This window comes from Hyperolius riggenbachi, chromosome 6 (genome assembly GCF_040937935.1).
Source record: "Hyperolius riggenbachi isolate aHypRig1 chromosome 6, aHypRig1.pri, whole genome shotgun sequence".
Lineage (NCBI taxonomy): Eukaryota > Metazoa > Chordata > Amphibia > Anura > Hyperoliidae > Hyperolius > Hyperolius riggenbachi.
Genome location: NC_090651.1, coordinates 190,620,676 through 190,640,492, shown reverse-complemented (window position 1 = coordinate 190,640,492; position 19,817 = coordinate 190,620,676).

Sequence of the window (19,817 nt, the reverse complement as noted above, 5' to 3'; positions counted from 1 at the left end):
AGCCCCAGGTATGTATAAATATGTTTTTTTTTTCATCTCTGGTTCTCTTTAAACTTGCGTAGCACCTCTGGGTCACACAGTACAGGCATCGGAAGATTACAGAGGCACGCAGGAAGGAGCCCCGGCTGGACAGGTGAGTGTCGGAGCACTGCACTGTGCTAATACTCTGCAGGGGCCCCGGGGAGAGCAGCATTAGCAAGGGGGACGCCTTGGGGAGCGGCGTTGCTATTGATTTTTAATGCTTCCGTGCTACAATCCATAAAAAAAAAAAAAAGATGTGCCGTGTGTGGTAGTCATAGATCCCTCTCTGATCAGATGTCGATCAGAGAGGGATCAATCTTTTGGACATGTTGGGAGAAAGTCTGCTGGTGTATAGCAAGCGCTAGGTGGGTGCTGGCTCTCTGACAGTGAGAATTCTGTTTGCTGTAATGGAGTAATGTTCACAGAAGAGTATATATTACTGCAGCATTTGTTTTTGGTGTGGGTGGAATAAGGATGGATAACACTGCTGCGAGTGCTGAGCCTGTCTGTGTGCCCAGCGTCTCCCCATGCCTTACCTCTGAGCACAGTCCCTGCAGCCATTGTCCCTCCCCTCCTCCGGTGATTGTGTAGCACATAAATAACTATGCTGTGATGAGGGGAAGCAGGAAATTTGGGCGCATGAGGCAGGTGGACAAAAAGGGCGCCGCCATTCACTCCCATAATAAATATCGTTTAATCGGCGCCCAACAGGAAAAAAGGGCGCCGGAGAAAAATAACGTTTTAAAAGCGGCGCCCGGAGACTTTTAATGTTTTATAACTGCTTCTCATGATTACACGTTATTTAATGATTTATAATTTTCTAAACATTATTTTTAAACGAAAAACAGTACAATATTTTTTAAAACATTATCTATAAACGAAAAATTGTAAAATGTTTTCTTTTTTAAAATCATTATTTTTAAACGAAAAACCGCACAATATTTTTAAAAACGTTATTAATGCTTATCACAGGGGGTCTTAGGTTTAGGCACCAACAGGGGGGTCTTAGGTTTAGGCACCAACAGGGGGGTCTTAGGTTTAGGCACCAACAGGGGGGTCTTAGGTTTAGGCACCAACAGGGGGGTCTTAGGTTTAGGCACCAACAGGGGGGTCTAGGGGTTAGGGGTAGGTACAGGGAGGGTTACTTAGTATTTTTTTTTAAAACGTTATACGTTTCACTTTTTAAACGGAAGATTAACGTTTTTATAATTGTCGATTTCATACACATTATTTAATGATTTATAACTTTATAAAACATTATTTTTAAACGAAATATAGCACAATTTATTTTGTAAACGTTATTCATGCTTATCGTTTAAAACCGTGCGCCCTTTTTTCCCGGCGCCCTTTTTTAACGTACGCGTGATGAGGAGGGGAAGGAAAGGTCAGAGAGCACAGCTGCGAGTGTGTTAGCCCGGGCAGTGGACAGCGAGGGAAGTAGCTGCAAGTGTCAGAAGTTGAGGCATCGGGGTGAGGAGGTCTGTAGATCAGAGCAGTCACCGCGGGGCTTTGTAAGTGACGTAATTACTCTGTATAGGAAGCAAGTCCCGCGGTAACTGCTCTGTTCTTCTCCGTAACAATCACTCTGCCGCTCTCCATCCTGACTTCTCAGCCCGGGACTCAGGCAGGCTATAGCGGGAGGGGGGATTAAGCCTTCCAAACCGTGACCATCCCGACGAAAACGGGACGGTTGCGGAGTATGGTGTATGTGTGTGTGTGTCAGTGTGGTGTATGTGTGTGTATGTGTGGTGTATGTATGTGTGTGTGTCTGTGTACAGTGTGTGTGTGTGTCTGTGTACAGTGTGTGTGTGCGTGTGTGTGTGTGTCAGTGTGGTGTTTGTGTGTGTGTGTCTGTGTGTGTGTGTCAGAGTGGTGTATGTGTGTAAAGTGTGTGTGTCTGTGTGGTGTCTGTGTATAGTGTGTGTGGTGTGTGTCAGTGTGGTGTGTGTGTGTGTGTGTGTGTCAGAGTGGTGTATGTGTGTACAGTGTGTGTGTGTCTGTGTGGTGTGTGTGTGTCTGTGTGGTGTGTGTGTCTGTGTGCCTGTGTGTGTCTGTGTGCCTGTGTGTGTCTGTGTGTGTGTCAGTGTGGTGTATGTGTGTGTGTGTGTATGTGTGTGTATATTTTGGCATACATTCAAAGTGTACCTGTCACTAGGGGTGGAAGAGGATTTATTCTTCCAGCCATTCTTCCAGCCATCAGCTCTGCCATTCTTCCAGCGATTCTTCCAGCCATCAGCTCTGTTATTGCCCTCCTGGTGCCCTTCAGTGCCAAACACTAACCCTCCCCCTAACTACACCTACCACCAACCCTCCTCCTCCCTACACCTACCACCAACCCTCCCCCTACCTACACCTAACACTAACCCTCCCCCACCTACACTTACCACCGACCTTCCGCCAACCTATACCTAACACCAACACCACAACTATCAGACACACACACACACTGTACACAGACACACAGCGGAAAAAGCACCGGTGGAATTTGCATACCTGAGGCGGGAGGCCTCAGGTATGCAAATTCCACCGGTGGTTTTTCCGCTGTGCCTGTCGCTACAGAGTTATGTTCCAGAGTAGCAGGAATCCACTGCTGCTTTTGTGCTGTTCCCGCCAATAAAAATGTTAGCGGAACTCCTCTGCTGCTACCATGCTGTCCAAACAATACACGTGCCCTTAGCACCTGAATTACTGGCAGTGGCCGGTAAATCTACCATTTAACATGGGCATCTATGGCGCCCCTTTATCCCTCCCACCCCAGCCGTCACACACTGATTGCTATTAGACTAAGAGATGCCCCAGGGACCCCAACACCTTCATCTCTAGTTATCTGGCTTGAAGTCACTGCCATGTATCGCCTTTTCTTATTTCTCTCTGCTTCAAACACAATAGGGGAATGATAGCTGAGTGAGTTGTGCCCCCCTCCTACACTGCGCCCTGAGGCTGGAACCTTTCTCGCCTCTGCCTCGGCCCGGCCATGCCTCTGGTGCTGGAGGACCTTGTCCCGGGCCCTGGCTGGATGATTGATTTTGATCGGCGAAATAGCCAATCGTGGGGGAAGGGCGGGTGGCCATGGAGACGGCGGGTCACGTGGTAGCAGGTGGCAGCACAATCTGACAAGGGCCGCTCTGCTCCTGATGTGACGTCACCCACACTCTGCACTCCCGCAGGGAGGGGGGTGTGGCCAGAGCCCAGCCCACAGGCAGAAACAGTGAGGGACTATTTCCACTATATGTGGATTCTGGATGCAGAAAACTGACTCCAATGAATGCCTATGGGAAATCTGCTTCAAAAAAATTGCGTTTAGTGGAAACAGGCCCATAGGCATTCATTGTAATCAGTTTTTCTGCATCCAGATATTGAATCTGTGTGTAGTGGAAACAGGCCCTCAGACTGTCTGTAATGTCAGCAAGGAGGCGGGCACGGCCAAGGAGGGACTGTGTCATGTGCAGACTGCAAATGAGACGGGCGGCGGGCCAATCTGCAACTGATTACAAGGGGGGGGGGGGAATAGGGGTGGAGTACAGGGGAAACTGTCTGTCTTTGTACCTACTGCTGTGCTGTGGTTAGTTCTGCCCCCACTGTCACTACCTGAACTGGGGGGCTTCTGTCACTACCTAAACTGGGGGGCATCTGTCACTACCTAAACTGGGGGGCCCTGTCACTACCTAAACTAGGGGCTCCTGTCACTACATACACTGGGGGGTCCCTGTCACTACATACACTGGGGGGTCCCTGTCACTTCCTGAACTGAGGGGCACCTGTCACTGCATACACTGGGTGGCTCCTGTCGCTACCTAAACTGGGGTTACCTGCCACTAACTGAACCTGGGGGCTCCTGTCACTACCTGAACTGGGGGGCACCTGTCACTACCTAAACTGGGGGGTGCCTGTCACTACCTAAATGGGGGGGGGTACCTGTCACTAACTGAACTGGAGGGCACCTGTCTCTAAATGGACTGGAGGGCTCCTGTCACTACCTGAACTGTGGGGCCCTGTCACTACCTAAACTAGGGGGCACCTGTCACCACCTAAACTATCCAGGCCAGCCAGCCCAGCATCACCACCAGCCAACCAGCCCAGAATCACTGTCAAAAAGGCCACAGCATCACCACCAGTCAGGCCAGCATTTACTTCAACCAGCCAAGCACAGCCCAGCATCACCGCCAGCCAGGTCACAGCATAACCGCCAGCCAGCCCAGCCACAGCATCACCGCCAGCCCGGCCACAGCATCACCGCCAGCCCGGCCACAGCATCACCGCCAGCCAGGCCACAGCATCACTGCCAGGCCTTTCAGCCTACACATCACCCCCAATCCAGCCAAAAACAGTATTGCCAGGCCAAGCAGCCAGTAGAGGAGAATTCAGAAGCCAGGTGAGAGGTGTCTACCATAATAAAGGATACCCGAAGTGACATGATAATAGTTGCACTATTTGTATAGCGCCTTTCTCCTGTCGGAATCAAAGCGCTTGCGAGGCAGCCACTAGAGCGCACTCAGTAGGCAGTAACAGTGTTAAGGAGACTTGCCCAAGCAACTCCTTACTGAATAGGTGTTGGCTTACTGAACAGGCAGAGCTGAGATTTGAACCCAGGTTTACTGTGTCAGAGACAGAGCCCTTAACCATTACACTATCCAGCCACTTGATGAGATGGACATGGGTATGTACAGTGCCTAGCACATAAATAACTATGCTGTGTTCCTTTTTTTCTTTCTCTGCCTGAAAGAGTTATCAGGTATGTAAGTTGCTGACTCAGTCCTAACTCAGACAGGAAGGGACTACAGTGTGACTCTCACTGATAAAAAATTCCAACTATAAAACACTTTCCTAGCAGAGAATGGCTTCTGAGAGCAGTAAAGAGATAAAAAAGGGTCAATAGTTCATAGATTTTTAGCTGTGGCATGCTTTAACGAATGTGTCATTGAGCAAAAACAATAAAACAGTTAAAACTTAAAAAGTAGATTTAAACATAAAATAAAACTGTGGAATATCTAAAAAAAAGTCATTTTTAGGAGACGGAAGAGCGATACAATTGTTTATTTCATTAGTTTATTTTCACTTCGGGTGTCCTTTAAGGGGGCATTCTGCCTATTTATGTGAAATGCTGTCTTTTTATGTGCCTCATGACTACTGAATTTGTCTTGTTGGGGGCCTCATGGTTACTGAATTTGTCTTGATGGGGGCCTCATGATTGCTTAATTTGTCTTTTTGGGGGCCTCATGATTTGTTGAGGGGCTCAAGATTGCAGAATGTGTCTTGTTGGGGGCCTCATGATTTGTTGGGGACCTCATAATTGCTGAATTTGTCTTGTTGGGGGTCTCCTGATTGTTGAATTTGTCTTGATGGGGGTCTCATGATTGCTTAATTTGTCTTTTTGGGGTCCTCATGATTTGTTGAGGGGCTCAAGATTGCAGAATGTGTCTTGTTGGGGGCCTCATGATTGCTGAATTTGTCTTGTTGGGGGCCTCATGATGGCTGAATTTGTGTTTTTGGGGCACTCGGGATTGCTGATTTATCTTGTTGGGGGCCTCATGGTTACTGAATTTGTCTTGATGGGGGCCTCATGATTGCTTAATTTGTCTTTTTGGGGGCCTCATGATTTGTTGAGGGGCTCAAGATTGCAGAATGTGTCTTGTTGGGGGCCTCATGATTTGTTGGGGACCTCATAATTGCTGAATTTGTCTTTTTGGGGGTCTCCTGATTGCTGAATTTGTCTTGATGGGGGTCTCATGATTGCTTAATTTGTCTTTTTGGGGGCCTCATGATTTGTTGAGGGGCTCAAGATTGCAGAATGTGTCTTGTTGGGGGCCTCATGATTTGTTGGGGGCCTCATGATTGCTGAATTTGTCTTGTTGGGGGCCTCATGATGGCTGAATTTGTGTTTTTAGGGCCCTCAGGATTGCTGATTTGTCTTGATGGGGGCCTCATGATTGCTAACAGCGAGACTATGGGAAAAGCTGAATACTCATCATATGAGAAAATAGCATTAAACCTACGTTTTTAGCTTTTTAAAACAAAAACTAAAACTGGGAGGTTCTAAAAAAAAATACATTTTTCAGGAGTAGGATGGAGAAAATTGTTTATCTTCACAGTTTATTTTCAACTTGGATTTTCCATAATGTTCATGTATGAGTTAAAACGTTTGTATTTAGTTTAAATTGCTGATAAGTGACTTTTGGGTTGCAGTTCAGGCACTCGGCCTCCAAAAGGTCCCCCACCACTGTCCTAATCTAATGTCCCACATTGCTAAGTTCATGTAAATTTGTCTCCACTCATGACCACACCCACATTCTGGTCCATGGCCACACCCATTTTTCGGCACAACTTCTCCGAAATCTTCGGCGCGGTGCACGCTTCTTCCTCCCCTTCTTGCCCCCTCCTGGAAAAATTTCTGCGGACGCCCATGCCACTGACCATGGGTAATGGCCAGGGAATCCTTCCTGGTGTGATTCCGGTCCGGAATTGTAGCCTAACAAATGGCTACCACCACACATCCAGGCAAGGAGGGCAGCAGGCATTCCCACCCTGAGGTAGTGACCAAAAATAACAATACAGGACTCAGGAGGACTTTTGAGGCCCTAATGTAATGAATCAACTTTAAATCCTTTAACAAGAATCAGTTATGGAGTGCAAGTCTGATGGTGCCTTCACTGCGATTCACCAGGTTGGTCTCCGGCGAGAATCTGTTATGGAGGTCAAGTCTGCCATTGTGACCACTGACCATGGGTAATGGCCGAGGAATCCTTCCTGGTCTGATTCCGGTCCGGAGTTGTAGCCTAACAAATGGCTACCACCACACATCCAGGCAAGGAGGGCAGCAGGCATGCCCAACTCGAGGTAGTGACCAAAAATAACAATACAGGACTCAGGAGGACTTTTGAATCCTTTAACAAGAATCAGTTATGGAGGGCAAGTCTGCCATCCATTCAAGTGAAAGGTATGCACTGACTGCCAGGTATAATACAATGTGCAGTCACAGATGCAGTGAAAGGTATGCAGTGACTGCAAACAGCCGTTTGTGTAGTGACGGTTGTGCTGGACTGGTGCGCACCATAACGAGAGTGCAGGTGATGGTGGCTTTACAGCCCATATGGTCGCCCGGCTGATGCAGCTGAATGACAGAACAGTGACTGTCCAGCTGATCAAATTTGGTCTGACCACAATGAAGCAACGACCTTTTTATCTTTGGTGTGCCAACATCTGTGTAATTTGTTTTACAAACAAAACCAAAAAACCATAAAAAAAAAAGGTTTAATTTTTCTGAGGTGCCCGGGTTGAAAACTGTGTTGTCCCAGTTGTGTATTGGACACAATGTGGGCTGCACGACCGCTGTCTGGGACCTCCTGTTGTGTTTATTTACTCCCTGGTATCACCGCTAGGTACCAGGGCTATTATGTCACGCTGCCTGCCTGCTGCCACACTCACAATACTCCTCCATTCCTCCTGCTGCTGCTGCTGTCTGTCTGTGTTTCCCACTGTCAGGGTACACAGATTTACCTTCTGCTGCCACTCTGCCACCAGCTATTACGTCAAACAATAGCTGCTCACATAATTACTCCTCCATTCCTCCTGCTGCTGCTGCTGTCTGTCTGTGTTTCCCAACGCCAGGGTACACAGATTTACCTTCTGCTGCCACTGTGCCACCAGCTATTACGTCAAACAATAGCTATATATCTGTGTAATTTGTTTTACAAACAAAACCAAAAAACTATAAAAAAAAAAGGTTTAATTTTTCTGAGGTGCCCGGGTTGAAAACTGTGTTGCCCCAGTTGTGTATTGGACACAATGTGGGCTGCACGACCGCTGTCTGGGACCTCCTGTTGTGTTTATTTACGTCCTGGTATCACCGCTAGGTACCAGGGCTATTATGTCACGCTGCCTGCCTCATTGACTGCCTGCTGCCACACACTCATCCTCCTCCTCCTGCTGCTGAATTTACCTCCTGCTGTCTGTGTGTTTCCACTGCCAGGGAGCACATACAATGGCGCTTCCAACATGCGTGCGCCACCAGCTATTTGTTACGCTCAAAAATAGCTGCATTTCTTTAAAAAAACAAAAAAATTATATATACTTTTTATTAATACTGTGTGATATTATTTTTAGAGGTGTCCGGGTTGAAAACTGTGTTGTCCCAGTTGTGTATTGGACATGATGTGGGCTTCACGACCGCTGTCTGGAACCTCATGCTGTGTATTTACGGCCTGGTACCACCGCTAGGTACCACACAGCCTATTATGTCTCGCTGCCTGCCTCATTGACTGCCTGCTGCCACACAATCATCCGCCTCCTCCTGCTGCTGCTGCTGAATTTACCTCCTGCTGTCTGTGTGTTTCCACTGCCATGTAGCACATACAATGGCGCTTCCAACATGCGTGCGCCACCAGCTATTTATTACGCTCAAATATAGCTGCATTTCTTTAAAAAAAAAATATAAAAGAGAAATAAGTGAAGAAGAAGAAGACGATATAGAAAAAGAAGGAGAAGAAGAAGAAGAAGAAGGAGAAGAAGATGAAGAAGAAGAAGATGAAGAAGAAGAAGAAGATGAAGAAGATGAAGAAGATGAAGAAGAAGAAGAAGATGAAGAAGAAGATGAAGAAGATGAAGAAGAAGAAGATGAAGAAGATGAAGAAGAAGATGAAGAAGATGTAGAAGAAGAAGATGATGAAGAAGATGAAGAAGAAGATGAAGAAGATGAAGAAGATGAAGAAGAAGAAGATGAAGAAGATGAAGAAGAAGAAGATGAAGAAGATGAAGAAGATGAAGAAGATGAAGAAGAAGATGAAGAAGAAGAAGAAGAAGAAGAAGATGAAGAAGATGAAGAAGATGAAGATGAAGAAGAAGATGATGATGAAGAAGATGAAGAAGAAGAAGATGAAGAAGAAGAAGAAGACAATATAGAAGAAGAAGAAGAAGATATAGAAGAAGATATAGAAGAAGAAGATATAGAAGAAGAAGAAGAAGATATAGAAGATAAAAAAGAAGAAGAAGAAGAAGTATATACAGTACTGAACAAAATTCTGGACACAACTTCTCTTTCCACCTTTTTTTTTTAAAGGAACATCCCCACATAATCACTTGCTGTTGTTACTTGGAAAAAAAGATGTTTCTTGCATCATTCACCCTCAAAACAAGTGTTGGAAGCTATTTAAGGCCAATTCGAATAGTCAGCTCGAATAATGAGCTCGAATACCGACTCGAATAGTGAGCTTGAAGTCCGAGGTCGAATCGAATAGTAAAAAATATTCGACTGGAATATTCGAATGAATTTGAATAATTTACTATTTGAATTCGACCAAACTCGAATAATAAAAAGGGGTATCCGAGCATCACTATCCACCACAGGCCTGTCTATGGATCCTGCCAAGGTTTCCGCTGTTCTGGAGTGGCCTCAGCCGGTTGGGTTGAAGTCTCTTCAGCGGTTTCTTGGCTTCGCCAACTATTATAGGAGGTTCATAAAGGGGTACTCTACGGTCATTTCTCCCCTTACCAGTCTCACCAAGAAAGGGGCAGATACCACGCACTGGTCTCCTGAGGCGTTACAGGCTTTTTCCACCCTGAAGGGCCTATTTTGTTCAGCACCCATCCTCAGACATGTGGATACGTCTTTTCCGTTTATTGTTGAGGTGGATGCTTCAGAGGTCGGGGTGGGGGCTGTGTTGTCTCAGCGATCTGGCTTGCAGGGCAGAATGCACCCGTGTGCTTACTTCTCCCGTAGGTTCTCTCCTGCGGAGAAGAACTACGATATTGGCAACAGAGAGCTCCTAGCCATTAAACTGGCTTTTGAGGAATGGCGACATTGGTTAGAGGGAGCTGAGCATACGGTCATGGTCTACACTGACCACAAGAACTTAGAGTACATCAAGGGGGCTAAGAGGTTGAGCCCCCGTCAGGCTCGATGGTCGTTGTTTTTCTCTAGGTTCTCTTTCATTATTACGTACACCCCGGGTAGCAAAAATGTCAAGGCGGATGCTTTATCCAGATGCTTCGAGTCAGAGACAGCACAGCCCTCCGTTCCAAAGACCATTATTCCCCAGAGCTTGGTACTGGCCGCAACAGAGACTTGGGAGGATTGGAAGGAGACTTTGATTCCCTTTCAACAAGACATCCCGGAAGGGAAGCCCGCAGGGGTGCTGTTCATTCCTCTGCCATTTCGTCTTCAGGTTCTAGAGATGTTCTATGCGCATAAGAATGCTGGGCATCCTGGGGCATCTAGAACACAGGATTTGGTAGCCAGATGTGCCTGGTGGCCGTCCTTGGCAGCGGATTGCAAGGAGTACGTGAGGGAATGTGCGATTTGTGCCAAGAGTAAACCCTCCCGGCTGGCACCTATCGGTACCCTGCAGCCTTTGCCCACCCCGAGTGAACCATGGACTCACCTGTCCATGGATTTTGTAGGGGAGCTTCCCAGATCTGAGGGCATGGCGGTCATTTGGGTGGTAGTCGACCGTTTTAGCAAAATGGCCCATTTCGTGCCATTGAAAGGACTCCCCTCAGCTCAGGAATTGGCCGAGTTATTCATAACTCATATTTTCCGATTACACGGCATTCCTGAAAACATAGTCTCAGACAGGGGAGTCCAATTTGTTTCACGATTTTGGAAGGCTTTTTGCCAGCTCATAGGCATAAAGCTGTCATTTTCATCAGGCTACCATCCACAGAAAAATGGCCAGACGGAGAGGATAAACCAGTGCTTAGAACAGTTTTTGAGGTGTTACGTTGCTGAGGCGCAAGACGATTGGGTTAGATTCTTGCCCTTCGCAGAATTTGCGCAAAATAATTTAAAAACTCGTCCTCCGGATTTTCTCCTTTTCAGGTAGTGACGGGGAGATCACCCAAATTTTCCCCATTGCCAGTAGCCTCCACTCCATTCCCAGCCCTGGAGACCTGGCAAAGGTCACTTAAGGACCTTTGGGGAACAGTAAAGAGTAACCTGGAAAAGGCTTTTTTGAGTCAGAAGGGTCAAGCTGACAAAAGACGGTCATTGGAGTGGAGGTTCCAACCTGGAGACTTGGTCTGGGTATCCACACGTCACTTGACCCTGAGACAACCTTCTGACAAGCTAGGTCCCAGGTTTGTGGGTCCATTCCCGGTAGCCAGGAAGATCAACAATGTTACTTATACCGTTGATCTCCCCACCAGCATGCGGGGGGTAAGGTCCTTCCACGTGTCCCTTCTTAAACCAGCAGTCCAGGTGGGTCCTACTCCTCCTCCTCCTGTGTTGGTAGATGCCCAACCCGAATATGAGGTGGAGAAGATTTTAGATTCACGCACGGTACAAAACTCGGTACAGTACCTCGTACATTGGAAAGGGTACGGCATTGAGGAGAGGCAATGGGTACCGGGGACACGCATGCATGCAGACGACTTAAGGAGGGAATTTCATGCCTTACATCCCGAGAAACCTGGTTGGAGCTGTCCGGAGTCCACTCCTCGGGGGGGGGGGGGGGGGGGGTACTGTAAGGAAACGCAGAAAAGCCGCCGTCTCTCAAGGTGAGGCGGCTGTTTCCGCGTCCAGCAGGGCGTCACAACGCGGAAAAACCACCGCATGCCGCTTAGGCAGAGCGGCGAAATCCGCATTGGGAACGGCAGAATCCGCATTGAAAACGGCGGAATCCGCATTGGAAGCGGCCCCCACACGTGGTGCTCAAGATACATTGCAAGACAGTTCTGGTGTGGCTGGGACTGATAGTCCACCAGGATTCAGAGTGACACGCGCGCGCGCACAGAGACAGAGCTTATATAACAGCCAGAAGTAGTCAGCTGACCAGGCTGGTCAGCTGACATTTTCCACAATTTTCATTGGTCCAGCAATTAGGGAGGTCCTGGAAAGGTCCTTGAGTATATATACTGCTGGCTGTTCACTTGTTCCTTGTCTGGCGTGCGATCACATACGTGGGAGCACTCAGATCCGTAGTCAGATCCGCAAGTGTGCCGGGACCAGCTGGAGCTGTAATCCTACACTTAGCTAGATTCTGTTGATAGCTAAAGTACTAGTTTGATTGTGATTATCTGTTATGACCCTTTGCCTGTCTCGACTATCCTCCTGAACTCTGATCTTGTACCTTGATATCTCTGATACTCTGTTGCTGAACCCCGGCTCGTCCTAGACCCTGCTTCTGTCTCCTGATTTTGTACCTTGATATATCTGATACCCTGTTGCCAAACCTTGCCTGTACTTCGACTCTGCTTTTGCCTCCTGATCTTGTACCTTATCTGTCCGTGTGTATCGACCTGGCTTGTCCGACCTCGAGAACCGACCTCACTATTGGAGGCGGTTCCCCATCCTGTCAGTGGCATCTCCTCCTGAGTGTCACTTTCAGACTAACCTTCCTACTATCAGTCTGACTCCTCCCGTCTTGGAGAGTCCAGATCTGCGGAAGGAATCAGCGCAGTACTTCCGACTGCGCTGAGGCTTGTTACTGTTACACCAAAACACTACAATCTACTCAGGTGAACAGAGGTTAGCTAGTATATTGGATTATTGGTGAGACTGCAGATCACTTATAGTCTGGTATACGTCTGTATTCCCCGTGATACTGCAGATCACCGGTAATCAGACCTCTCTGTGCTTCACCGATCGTTACAAAAGGATAACGATTTTTTACTGTAATCTTATTTAAACCCCTATAATCAATGCATGGACGGAGGCCTCCATCCTTCTTTTTCACAAAAAAGAATCCTGCCCCTGCTGGTGACCGGGAGGGACGAATAAACCCTTTAGCTAAATTTTCTCGGATGTATTCTTGCATGGCCAATTTCTCTGGTCCAGACAGATTATAGAGATGACCTCTAGGGGGCATACAACCAGACCTGAGGTCGATGGGACAATCAAAAGGACGGTGGGGAGGGAGTTTATCTGCAGATTTGGGACTAAACACGTCCGCGAATTCGGAATACTGACTTGGCAATCCCTCCACTTGAATTTTGGTGTTACCCAAGGTTACCTTCGCTAAACAATGATGATAACAATGGGTAGACCAGCTCGTTAGCTGACCTGAAGCCCAATTGATCTGAGGAGAGTGAAGTTGTAACCATGGCATGCCAAGAATGATGGTGGAAGTCAGGGGCGTCGCTAGGGTCATATAACCATGGCCCGTGCCACGGATATGCCTTTGGGGTGCCCCTAATCCTGTCTCTGGGGTGCCCAGCGTGAGTGCCCCCAATATATTGGCCAGCGCGGCCGCCGTTCGCTCGACACGGCGGCCGCCATGTTGTGGGCGGAACTTGTGGCCAGCGGTGCACTCACAGGCTTCACGCTGTCCAATCAGGACTCTGCAAGCATGTGTGAGAGGCAGGAGGCTGGAGTGAGTGTGTCAGCGCGAGTAACTCCACCCCCTGCATGTGTAGTGGAGACGGAATTTGCCTGCCCGGCACCTGCTGACCCCTGCATGCCGCCAGCTCGTCTTGCCGTACAGCCACAGCCCGCCTCACACTGCAGGTGCCATTGCCACTTTTCCACCTCAATATGGCGACCTCCCTCAGCCTGGCTCCCTGCCTCCCGAGTGGCCAGTACTATAGCGCCATTCCGCTCTGCCCCCTCTCCCTGTCACTTCCGTAACTCGGCCACGCTGAAGCTCTGCCTCTCAGAAACTTTTGAATGCAGCGCGGTTAGTTATTGCTGGAGCTGATGGGGAGCAGGAGCATGCAGCCAACACAAATTCACTGAGATGAGGGCTGCGGGCACCATGGCACGTCATGGAACGATGGAGCAGTCTGTCTCTGGAGGTGGGGAGGATGCATCTCTGCAGCCTATTGTGCCCAGGAGCGCTGACTGACTGGCCGGTGGCTGTGCCTGTTCTGCAAGGAGCCCAGCAAGGACCGAGCAAGAGCTGCTGCTGCAGACTGAAGAGGGGCGGGGGAGAACACAGACTACAGCCAGAGCCAGCCAGGAGGATGCAACAGCAGCAAGTAAGCAGCGTATTGAAGACTGCATGGAGAAGGAGGAAGTGCACTCCCTCTGGCTTTCAGTCCGTCTTGCTTTCCTTCTGGTGTTCTCCCCCCCTCTCTCTCTCTCTCTCTCTCTCTCCTCCCCCGGGTCCCCCTTTCTCCCCCTCCCTCTGGTGTATGCTGTGCTGTGAACAGTGTCTGGTGTTCTCCCCTCTCTCTCTCTTTCTCTCTCTCCCACCCCCGGGTCCCCCTTTCTCCCCCCTCCCTCTCGTGTATGCTGTGCTGTGAACAGTGTGTGTGTGTGGGCAGAGAAGATATATATATAGTGTGTGTGTAAATTGGGGTAGTATGGAAACTGTGGGTATGTGTTGTGTGCCTCTATCTGTGCCTGTGTGTGTATGCCTCTGTGTCCCATCCTGTGTTTGTTCTTTACCTCTCTGTGTGTGTGCCCCCCCCCCCCCCATCCTGTGTGTGTCTGTCTGTGCCCTGTCCTCTGTGTGTGTCTGATCTCTGCTACCTTCTGTTTGTACAGCATATGCTGTTACTCTGTGCATGTACTGATAGTTAACTAGCTGCAGTGTGTACTGATCTCAGCTGCCTCCAGTATGTACAGTATAAGCTGTTACTTTGTGCCTGTACTGATAGTAAACTAGCTGCAGTGTGTGCTGATCTCTGCTACCTTCGGTATGTACAGTATATGCTGTTACTCTGTGCATGTAATGATGGTTAACTAGCTGCAGTGTGTGCTGATCTCTGCTGCCTCCAGTATGTACAGTATAAGCTGTTACTCTGTGTCTGTACTGATCGTAATCTAGCTGCAGTGTGTGTTGATCTCTGCTACCTCCAGTATGTACAGTATAAGCTGTTACTCTGTGCATGTACTGATAGTAAACTAGCTGCAGTGTGTACTGATCTCTGCTGCCTCCAGTATGTACAGTATAAGCTGTTACTCTGTGCCTGTACTGATAGTAATCTAGCTGCAGTGTGTGCTAATCTCTGCTACCTCCAGTATGTACAGTATAAGCTGTTACACTGTGCCTGTACTGATAGTAAACTAGCTGCAGTGTGTGCTGATCCCTGCTACTTTCAGTATGTACAGTATTAGCTGTAAAGCCTGGTACACACATACAATTTTGATTAGCCAATTTTAGCTCTATTCATTAAATTCATTGTCTGTTGGCCCACTTACTGCACGGGGGTGGTAAAATTGGTCAGTGATTGACTAATCAAAATTGTATGTGTGTATACGTCTTTGATCTATGCCTATACTGATTGTAAATTATCTAAATAAAGGACATGGGGCTCCATCCAATATTTTGATGGGCAGGCCCGTTATCTGTAGCTAACACCGCTGCTAAGTTCATGTAAATTTGGCCCCACCCATGGCCACGCCCACCCACTGTATGACCACGCCCATTTTTTTGCCGCGGCGCATATACCCCTCGCCTTGTGCCCACAGGTGCCCCCGATCTCCAAGGACCCTAGGAACGCCCCTGGTGGAAGTTGCCATTTGTAAAACCAGAAACTGGAGGCTCTCTTTGTGTAACATCCCCACCGTAACCTTTGATTCTGGGGTCTGAGACAGAGGATGGTCACTCTGCAGAGGAGAGTCATCCACTGCAGTGACAGAATCTGTTGATTCAAAGGAGAAATAGGAATCCCTAATTTCTTAGCAAATTCGTAATCCATAAAATTGGCTGCTGAGCCCGAATCTAAGAAGGCCTCAGTGGTCACTGTTTGATCTCCCCAAGATACAGTAGAAGGGAGGAGCAAACGTTTATCGTTTAGAGGTAAAGACTGCGCGCCTAGGGTATTACCTCTGACTACACCTAGGCGGCAGAGTTTCCTGACTTCTTGGGAGAATTCTGCACTTTGTGACCCTCCTCTGTACAGGATAAACAAGGCTGTTCTGCTTTTCTGCGATTCTGCTCCACCCGGGACAACTTAGAGCGACCAATCTGCCATTGGCTCTGGTGGAGGTGAAACGGGTGGAGGAGAGGCGTAGGAAACATATCTCACATTGTTCCTACCCCAAGTCTGTCTCTGGTATCGCAGACGACAATCAACTCTGACTGCTAATGAAATGGCCTCATCAATAGACTTTGGCTCGGGATGACCCAGCATTAGATCAGACACCGCGTCTGATAACCCTGACAAAAAACAGTCCAGAAGTGCAAATGACCCCCATCTAGCTGAAACTGCCCATTTTCTGAACTCAGCTGCGTAATTTTCAACCGGATCCTTGCCCTGCCACAAAGTCTTGAGCTTCCGCTCAGCGGTAGAGGCGATGTCCGGATCATCATAAATTATAGCCATAGCTTTAAAAAATTCCTCAACTGATGTTAGGGCCTCATTCCCTGGCTGAAGAGCATATGCCCAGGTCTGGGAATCCCCTGACAGCAGAGTCTTAATAAACGTAATTCTCTGCGCCACGGTTCCCGATGAATTAGGTCTCAACTCAAAGTATGATAACACTCGGTTCCTAAAATTCTGAAAGTCAGATCTGTGACCAGAAAACCTTTCAGGTACAGGCATACGTAGGTCTGTACTAGGAGGAGATTGCACTGTATTTACAGCCGTCTGAAAGACTTGTACAGACCCAGACAAGGCATTGATCTGGGTCTGATGACTGTTCAGCACTCGGGTGTAGTTTTCCACCGCAGTGGTGAGTGCATCAAGACGGCTGTTAAGTGCGTCCATTTGGTTTTGGTCTGCCGTTCTGTAACGATCGGTGTCATCACACAGAGAGAATCTGATTATTGGTGATCTGCAGTATCACCAAGAATACAGATTATACCTGATTATTGATGATCTGCAGAATCACCGATAATCCAAGTATAACTAACCTCTGGACACCTTTATAGTGTAAGTGTTTGATGCAACAGTAATAACTTTGAGTAAGACCACCCGAGGAGCAGGTGGTCTTTGGCAGTATGGGCGATACTGCCTTTTGGGAGGAACAGAGACCTTCCAGTAGCCTGAGAACTCCAAAGGGGTGGAGTTCCAGGGTAAGGTAGGCGGAACCTGTGAGTGAGTGACACCTGAAGGTGGTAGTCACTACCAGGTCTGGAGACTATCTCTTAAAGAGGGAGATAGCTCTCAAGGTCGGGCAAGCCAGGTCGGCAACACACAGACAGATAAGGTACAAAGACAGAAGACTGATTCGGTATCCTAAGTGAGCAGGGTTCGGCAACAGGTAATCAGATATGCGAGGTACCGAATCAGAAAGCAGAGGGAAAGTCAGAACTGAAACAGGTCATAACAGATATCAACAATTGCCTAGTCTTGGGTGTGAGGTCCGTGGTCTCGACACCCTGGAACTAGTCTGAGGTATAACTGAATGATATTCAGAGTCCATAGTATGGGTGTGAGGTCCGTGGTCTCGACGCCCTGGAACTAGTCTGAGGTATAACAGAATGATATTACAGAGTCCCTAGTCTGGGTGTGAGGTCCATGGTCTCGACACCCTGGAACTAGTCTGAGATATAACAGAATAATAACACAATAACAACAGAAGTAATCTGGCTCAATGTGAATTCCCAGGTCCTACTGGTTCTAACACACTGTTGGATCTGACTAAGGTCTGAGTGCTTCCACATAAGTGTTCGCAACGGCAGACAACCTGAAAGTGACCAGCAGTGACTATATATAGAGCAGCGCTCTCTAGCACCACCCCTATGTGATCAACCAATAGTCAGCTGCCTTGAGATCAGCTGACCTACCTGGTCAGCTGATCCTTCCCCCGTTTGACATAAAGACTCTGCCTCTCAGCGCACGCGCGCGTATTCCTCAGCCTATGTGAACTAACAGACCCAGCCACACCAGATGCATGCTGCTGCGGAGAAACTGCCGTGCTGGACGCATGCTGCTGCGGACAAACCGCCGCGCTGGACGTGGAATCAGCCGCCTTGCCGCCAGTACACGCGGCGGCTTTTCCGCGTTCTCTTACAGTACCCCCCCCTGAGGAGTGGACTCCGGACACTTGCCACCAGGCTTTCCAGGGTGCAGGTCATGGAACTCCTTCTTCAAATCCTCTGCGTGCATGCAACATTCTGGCACCCAAGTTCTCTCCTCTATGCCATATCCCTTCCAGTGAACCAGATACTGCACAGAATTCTGCACAAGCCGTGAGTCCAGAATCTTTTCAATCTCATACTCAGGTTGGTCATCAATCAACACAGGGGGGGGTGGGGGAGCGGAATCCACGTGGAATGCCGGTTTGAGTAAAGACACGTGGAATGATCTCACACCACGCATGCTGGTAGGGAGATCAATGGCATAAGTGACCTTATTGATCTTTCTGGTCACTGGAAAAGGACCCACAAATCTAGGGCCCAGTTTGGGTGACAATTGCTTTAATGCCATATGTCGTGTATACACCCAGACCAAGTCCCCTGGAGAGAATTCCCATTCTATGGAACGTTTCTTGTCAGCCTGTTTTTTCTGGTTCTGAAGAGCCCTCCCCAAATTTCTTTAGACTACTCCCCAAATTTGCTTCAAAGACTTCTGCCAATTCTCCAGGGCTGGAAACGGAGTAGAAGCCACTGGCAATGGAGCAAACTTAGGTGACCTTCGTGTCACCACCTGAAATGGGGAAAATCCTGATGAGGAGCTTTTCAGATTGTTGTGTGCAAATTTTGCAAACGGCAAAAATTTAACCCAGTCAGTTTGGGCATCTGCAACATAACATCTCAGAAACTGCTCCAGGGATTGATTGACTCTCTCAGTCTGCCCATTGGTCTGTGGGTGGTAGCCTGATGAAAATGAAAGATCCATATCAAGCTGATGGCAAAATGCCCTCCAAAATTTAGATACAAATTGGACTCCCCGATCTGACACTATATTTTCCGGAATGCCATGCAGCCGGAAAATGTGCTGGATGAAGAGATCAGCCAATTTCTGGGCCGAGGGGAGTCCTTTCAGAGGGACAAAATGAGCCATCTTACTGAATCGATCGACTACCACCCAAATGACCGTCATGCCCTCAGATCTGGGAAGTTCGCCCACGAAATCCATGGACAAATGGGTCCAGGGTTCACTTGGAACTGGTAAAGGCTGCAATGTTCCAACAGGTGCCTGATGGGAGGGTTTGCTTCTAGCACACACTGCACACTCTCTCACAAACTCCTTACAGTCTGTTGCCAATGACAGCCACCAAGCACATCTAGTAAGTAGATCCTGAGTTCTGGTAGCCCCAGGATGTCCAGCATTCTTGTGGGAATGAAACAGCTGCAACAGCTGTAAGCGAAAAGGCAATGGTACAAACAAGACCCTCTCAGGCTTCCCTTCGGGAACATCCTGTTGAAATGGAGCCAAAGTGACAGTCCAGTCTTTCCAGGTCTCAGTGGCTGCCAGGACCATTTTTTGCGGAATAATGGTCTCGGGGGCTGAGGGCTGTGCTGTCTCGGGCTCAAAACACCTGGACAAGGTGTCGGCCTTGATGTTCTTACTACCAGGGGTATACGTGATTATAAATCTGAATCTCGAGAAGAATAACGACCACCGGGCCTGTCAGGGGCTAAGTCTCTTAGCGCTCTCAGTGTACTCCAAATTTTTGTGGTCAGTGTAAACTGTAATAGTGTGTTCTGCCCCTTCTAGCAAATGACGCCATTCTTCAAAGGCCAACTTGATGGCTAGAAGTTCCCGGTTGCCTATATCGTAGTTTTTCTCTGCGGGTGAAAATCTACGAGAAAAATAGGCACAGGGGTGAAGTTTCCCCTGCAAGCCAGAATGCTGAGACAGCACAGCCCCTACCCCTACCTCCGAGGCATCAACCTCCACGATAAAGGGAAAGGTGATGTCAACATGTCTCAATATAGTTGCAGAACAGAAGAGTTTCTTCAGAGTGGAGAAAGCATCATGGGCCTCTGGGGACCAGTGATGAGTGTCTGCCCCTTTCTTGGTGAGACTGG